Source organism: Fukomys damarensis, unplaced genomic scaffold (assembly GCF_012274545.1).
Source record: "Fukomys damarensis isolate Sample0158 unplaced genomic scaffold, DMR_v1.0_HiC HiC_scaffold_36, whole genome shotgun sequence".
Lineage (NCBI taxonomy): Eukaryota > Metazoa > Chordata > Mammalia > Rodentia > Bathyergidae > Fukomys > Fukomys damarensis.
Genome location: NW_022900948.1, coordinates 46,558,265 through 46,565,090, shown reverse-complemented (window position 1 = coordinate 46,565,090; position 6,826 = coordinate 46,558,265). Strand labels below are relative to the sequence as shown.

Below are 6,826 nucleotides of genomic sequence, written 5' to 3'. Positions count from 1 at the left end.
TGCGTCTCTTTTTTTTTTTTTTTTTTTTTTTTTTTTTTTTTTTTTTTTTTTTTTTTGTACCGGGGATCAAATTTGGGCTCTTGAGCTTGCAAGACAGGCGCCAGAACCACTGAGCTAAACCTTTAGCCCTCTTTTCTTATTTTGATACTGGGGTTGAACCCAGGGCCTTCACCCTGGGCTACACCTCCACCCTTTTTTTATTTTTTGGTTTTGAGACAGGGCTTGATTAAGTCGCTAAGTTAGTTGCCCAGGCTGGGTTCGAACTTGCAATTCTTCTACCCCAACCTCCCACAGTGCTGAGATTACAGGTGTGGACCACCATGCCCGGTTTGTACTCAATGCTTTTCACAGTGTCAGCACTCTCTCAAATGACAGCAGTCCTTCAGATGCAACTTACAGAGACCCAGTTTAAACTCATATAATAACAACAACAAAACATTTCTTTCATGTCACTGAAAATTTTTAGCTTCAGGTATGGCCGGATCCAGGTGTTCAAACAACAGTGTCTGGACTCTTGTTCCTACCTCAGCACATTTGCATTTGCTGTCTGCTCTGCCTGAATAGCCCAACTCCTGGGTCTCACCATGGCTAGCTCCTTCTTGTCACTCATGTATGTCTCAGTTGAAATGTCACCTCTGCAAAGCAACCTCCCATCAGTGGGTTCAGGAAGAGCCCCAGGAATGACTCTGATTGGCCTCACCTGGTAATGAGCATATCCTGGCACCAATCACGAGTCCAGGAGGTGGGATGTGGGCTTTGGCCTAGGGCTGGGCCCTTCCGGCCATGACTACAGAGAAGGTCAATGACCCCACAGCTCCTCGAGGGCAAGAACGTAGTTGGGTCCTCTCTCAGTCTGCAGCAATCGTGGCTGGGCTCTACAAATGCTGCACTAGGAAAACATAGTCAGGGCTGGCTGGGTGGGAAGCCCCACGAGTGACCCGTTTCCTTGGAGACGGCTCAGGATGCTGTGGAGTGAGACGGGGGAGGGGGTGAGCCTGCCTGCTGGGCGGGTGTCAGGGGCCATCTCCGGTCCCAGCTGCACCCGGACCTCTCCTCTGGGCACCTTGGCCCAGGAAGATGCTCTGCCCTCGGCGGACCGCGGTGGGCAGTGGGCAGAGAAACAGAAAAGTCCTGGGAGAGTGGAGGGGAGCAGGACTCTGTCCAGGCCGGGCTCCTTGCCAGGGGCTACATGTGGCTGGGTCGCAGGGGGCCCCAGCTTCCGCCTTCCTCATGGTTGCTCCCACGAGGAGCACTTCGCCATGTGGCCACGCGGGGGCGCTGCCTCCCCTGCCTTTTCTGCTAACAAAAACCCATCTGAAAAGAGTAAATAAACATCATCTACATTTAGGCGCTGCTTAAATCGCAAGAGTAATGTATGAGTAGTGATGTCAGAGTGGAAATAAGAAAATAAAAGGATGCGAACACGCTCCTGTCCCCTCCCACGTTAGCATAGCTTTGGCCTCTCTCCTGTTTCCCCCCCTCTTTCCTCTGGTCTGGGCCTTTCACTGTCCTGGCTTCTCCCACTCTCTCTTTCCCCCCTTTTCTTTCCTTCTGTCCACCTCGCTCTCCCGCTCACATTTGTCTAACGTTTTCCAGCTCAAATTAATCTCGACAGTCTTTAGCTGTGTCCCCAGTTAGATGAGGGTCCCTCCCTCACACCCCGGCCTGGAAGCCCTGGCCTTCTGTCCTCCCGCCCACAGCAACCCCATGGGCCAGAAACACTGGAGGCAAAGGGGACCCTGGGGCAAGGTTCTGGGGTGCGTCCACTTCAGGATGGCCAGCTCCTCAGAGGAGCGGGTAGCAGAGAGGGCCTTAGGACCGTTAGGCTGGGACTAGGGCAGGAGCCAGGAGAGCCCTGTGACGTGTCAGTTCCGGCCCCCGAAGCCTCCGGGCAGCCCTGGCACACTCAGACCCCACTTCTAGCCTTAGAAAAGAACAAGATGATCAAAGAGTCCTTCAGTTCCTTCTGCCCCACGGTAGCTTCTCATTGGAATCTTCTTCAGAAACCCTTTGTGGTTTTTCCTCATGAGAAATGAAACCCTCTAACCAGGCATGATGGTACTGTAGATGCCAGTAATCCCAGCACTCTGGGAGGCTGAGGCAGGAGGGTGACAAGGTGGAGCCCAGCCTGGGCAGTTTAGTGACTTAATGAGATCTTGTCCCAAAATAAAAAAGGGCTGGGGATGCTGCTCATGTGGAGGCCCTGGGTTCAATCCCCAGTACTGAAAAAACAAAACTCCAAGTGAAACTAAGCCCTTCAGCTGCAGCCAAAAGGCTGGCTGTACCACTCAGTGCTCCCAGCAGGAAGTCTCAGGGTTTCAAGGGTGGAGGAGGGATGGGCCTGCGCTGCCTCGGTGGCTATCACAGAGTACTGTAGGGTCTCGCCTTCCGGGTCCAGTGGGATGTCCCCTGCCAGGGGGCGTTGACTCCTTAAGACCCAAAGCCCCTGGGCCGTCATCCTGGCCAGAGAAGGGGCTACCGGGGGTGCCTGTGTCACAGCTTAAGTGCATGGGACAGGGAAACAAGCCCTCCTGCAGCAGAGGCCGGGGAGGCCAAAGGGCAGGGGGCTGCCTGAGGCTTGTGAAGGGAAAACCGAGGCCCCTTAGACTTGCAGAGTTACCTAGCAGCCAAGAAACTGGCAGGACTGAGGCCTGGCTTCCTAACTCCCACCTGGGGACTGAACACAGATGGACCTTCGTGCTGAGCTCAATCCCCACCCTTTTTATTGTTTTTATTTTAAATTTTGAGACAGGGCCTCGCTAAGTTGCCGCAGTTGGACTTACACTTGCAAAGCTCCTGCCTCAGCCTCCCAGAGTCCTGCCTCACAGGCGTGCACCACCACGCCTGGCTTAGTTACTTCATTCTACAAAACACAAATCCTGGGAGGCCGTTAACAGGCCCAGCAGCCCTGGACTCTCCAGAACCGAGCCGGTGGAGGAAGGGCCACTGTGGGATTACTGCCCGGAGCTGACTCAAGCCAGTTCCCGCCGGGGCTGGAGCCCCTGGGCCTCAAACTTCCCACCTGTGAAATGGGCCTTGCGGCAGGTGGCAAGTGAGACCATGCGTGCAAAAGCATCTCCTGAGCATTAACATGCGTTATCCGCGTGTGAGCTGTTGTTTCCCAGCGGACGCAGTCCACGGCTGACTACAGGCTGTCCTTCCTCTTTTGATCAGGTCATGGGGAGCAGTGGGGACAGCGCGGCAGTCGGCGCTCCCTGGCCCGTCGTGGAGGCCGTGCTCATTTCCATGCCAGGTTGATTATTAACGGGACGCCTGACGTCTGGTCACTGCCCCATGAACTCCCGTGACTTCCGCCTTCAAGTCCTCTCCGGGGACTCCCGGAGTCCCACACAGAGGCCGCCCAGGTGGGGGAGGAAGGAACGAAGACTCGGACGTTCACCCTGGGCCCACGATGGTGAACCTGCGGATCTCACAGAGACCTCTGCGATGACGTCTCAAGTTGTATGAGTTTTTTCTAAACTGAAACCTCAGCACTTGGGTTTACTTGCAGTGCTGGTGCTTGCCAATAGATAAGTGGGTTGGGGTTGCACTTCGGGCACGCCTCTCTGAAAGGGTTGCCATCCCTCGTCTAAGCAGTGGCTGAATAGGGCGAGGGCTCCATGGGCTTCTTTCAATTCTCAGGAGCACTGGGGGCTTGGAATTATGGGAATGCGGTCGGGAACTATGGGAGGGGAAGCCAAGCAGCAACCTCCAGCTGGCACTGTGGCCCAGTCCACGCCGGCCGTCATGGGGGCAACTGGCCCCGTGCCATAGAGCACAGACCCCACCCACCACATAGGGTGGCAGCACACTAGCACATCCTATCAGTAAGGGCAGTGTATGGATGCAAGAATGTGCCTACCCAGCAAGCTGTGCGTTGTGTGTGTGTGTGTGTGTGTGTGTGTGTGTGTGTGTCTATTAGCCAGCCTCGGGGAGGGTAAAATCCCACACCCCAGTGACCTCCCTGAGTAGAGTCCCCAGCCTTGGTGCCTCCAAATCCTACCTGTGTCAGGGGCTTCCACCCTGGGAAGCAAAGCTCAGAGGAAAGGCGGAGACTTCGGGAGACTTTAAGACCCGTGCAGGGGCTGGAAATACAAACCCACCTGAGAAACAGCTGCCCTACTGCCGTGCGCACCCTCAGCTCCACCTCATGCCCATCAATACTAGGAAGGTGGGGCCAACACTGAGAGCCCCGCTGCGATTTGCACCTAATTTGCATCTCTTTTGCATGCCCCCCGCCTTTCCAGATTTTCTGAGGCTACAGTTTCATCAGAAGGCCCTGAAGGACAAGCGTTGTTCTGCACCTGCTGTCTCTTGTCAACTCAGGGCAGTGCCGAGGTCCCCTCAGCCTCCCCGGAGACCTGTGCCGCAGTGCAGACAGCCTCGAGGGGTCTGGAAATGCATTTCTGCACAATGAATGGTCCAGTTTTGTTTTTTTCCGAAACATACCGTCAGCGTGTTAATTTTAAGAGACGAGTACATGGATTTATATTCAGCGACTGATGCTTTAACATTTTAACTTACTTCCATGTTTTCTTCAAATTTTCTTTTTTTCATTTTTTCCCCTCTGTTCCTCCCACCTCCCTCCATCTCTTATTCCCCTCCCATTTGCAAAAGAGCTCCCTCCTTTCTCTTTCTTTCTTTTTATTTTTGTCGAGACAGAATCTTGCTGCGTAGCCCAGGCTGACCTCTAACTCACAGTGATCCTCCTGCCTCAGCCTCCCCAGGGCTGGGACTTCTGCCTTCACAGTCAGGTGCCACCATCCTGGCTTTTCCCTACTTCCTGTCATCTATCTTTAATTTTGCTCTGGCAAATGGGGAGGGGAGTAAGTGTTAGAGGAAGCAGGGAGGGATGGGATCAGGAGGGGACAAAAAAGGGAATTTGGATGTGTTAATGTGCCCGTGCAAATTCTGTGCAATAAACAATTATGTACTGCATACATGTATTAAATGATAATAATAATAATAATACCTTTTAACTTACTTGAACATGACAACTGTTTGGTTGCAAACATTTTTATTAATTAACTTTCCAACTTGAAGAGCTCTCTTAGATTACCCATGAAGACAAAGACATGAAAATAGTTAACTTTTTTGTCAAAGGGAAACCCCAAAAGTTGTTGCACTTGGAACAGAGAGCAATGGTCATCACATTGTAGGCATTCACAGAGACAGACATAACCAGCTAGCACCCTGGGCAAACATGCCACTAACACAGTAAAGACACTTGCTTTGATCTCATCATGAAAATTAAATTGACTCATTTGCCAATTTACTTAAGTCATGTGAACTAAAGGATATTGTAACAGCTTTATGTGAGCACCCCCTTACGTGTAAGCCAACGTGAGTAGAATTAATTTCTTGGGGTATTTTGGTTTGCAAGTGGGGAGATGGGATTTTGTTTTTTGTTTTTCTTTTATTTGTTTTTGAGACAGGGGCTTAATATGATGTTCAGGCTGGCTCTGAACTCGCTGTGTAGCCCAGGCTGGCCTCAAATTCCCAGCCATCTTCCTGTCTCAGCCGCCCCGGTGCTGGGATTACAGGTGTGTGCACCTCCACACCAGCTGGTGTGCAGTGTTTTTAAAAGGTCCCAATAAACTCATCTGGAAAACAGAAAAGAGGCTTTGATAAACCATCCACCGAGATGGGTAACTGCATGTTGACCTAATGTACCTAATATCGCTGAGCTTAAAAATGGTTTTCATGGTAGATTCTATGTTATGTATTTTACCACAATTAATTTTTAAAATGCGCATAGGTGTAAAGTCACACCTGAGACATTCACTGTCACAGACAGGGAAAACAGAGATGCAAGGACACGAAGCCAGATCTAGAGCCAGGAAACCTCTCCCCTCACGGTCAGGGCTCCGGCTTCCCTTCCTTGTGTATCCTGTGTTTCTGATCTTCACATACTTTTCAAGTACTCATTAAGAAAAACTCCAAACAGAAAAGCAAAGAAACCATATCTAATGACACCCGTTTCCAGCACGTAGCATCCAAGCTACTGTTTACCCTATGTGCTTTATCGGTCCATGTGCATATAGAAGTATTATAGTGTGTCTAGTCTTGAAAAACCACTTTGAAAATATCTGGTACACATCATGACACTTCACCCACATCTGAGTATATATCTCCTAGAAATACATTTCTTACACAGTCGTGTAGCTACAATGTTGATATTACACCTACAGAAATTACCAATAATTCCGACCTCATCGAATAGCCACTCAACATGCAGACTTTTACAATTTTCCGGTTTTCTCTTCCAGCTGCTGTTAGAATGAGAACCAGCCAAGTCTAAAGCCTACAATGTCTACCGTTTATTTAGTTTCACGATAGAACTGATTTCTTCCACTCCGAAAGCCCAGGACAGCCCAGTCCCACATTTGGACTTGTCTGACTGCTTCCTGTGGTGGTTTTTAACCCGTTCCTCCAGCCCCTGTGTCCTGCGAGTTAGGTCCAAGGCTCGCTTGCTTTGCGTTAGACGTTTTAGGCAAAGCCACGTTGCAGTCAAAGCTGTGGGTTTCACTGCCCCAGGAGGAAGTGAAGTCAGGACGAGGATGGAAGGGAGCCAGGTCTGGCCCCGGGGTCACCAGGTTAAGAAATGATCTACGGGTGGAGCTTCACCACCAGGAAAGCATTCAGTCCTGCCCAGCCTCCCTACCGGTACCAGCACCCATCGCTGGTCCCTGACAGAGCTGATCATCTCCCCTCATGGCTGCAAAATTCAGATTCCGCTACTGTATCATTCCTTCTACATCGATTGCCTGCCTTTTCTTCTGTGAAGATCTCTCCCTCCCCCTCCCCCTCTCTCCCTCTCTCCCTC

At 51.2% G+C, this 6,826-nt stretch overlaps 1 long non-coding RNA gene across 2 annotated transcripts in view; it reads right to left on the bottom strand.

Moving 5' to 3' along the window:
- Window positions 1-5,498: 5,498 nt before the first annotated feature.
- The window catches only part of LOC104864457, a 16,300-nt gene continuing 14,972 nt past the window's right edge, over window positions 5,499-6,826 (bottom strand). For both annotated transcript variants that reach the window (XR_002025470.1, XR_004515381.1), the window contains exon 9: window positions 5,499-5,603. This is a non-coding gene — a long non-coding RNA (uncharacterized LOC104864457). The remainder of the gene's footprint in view (window positions 5,604-6,826) is intronic.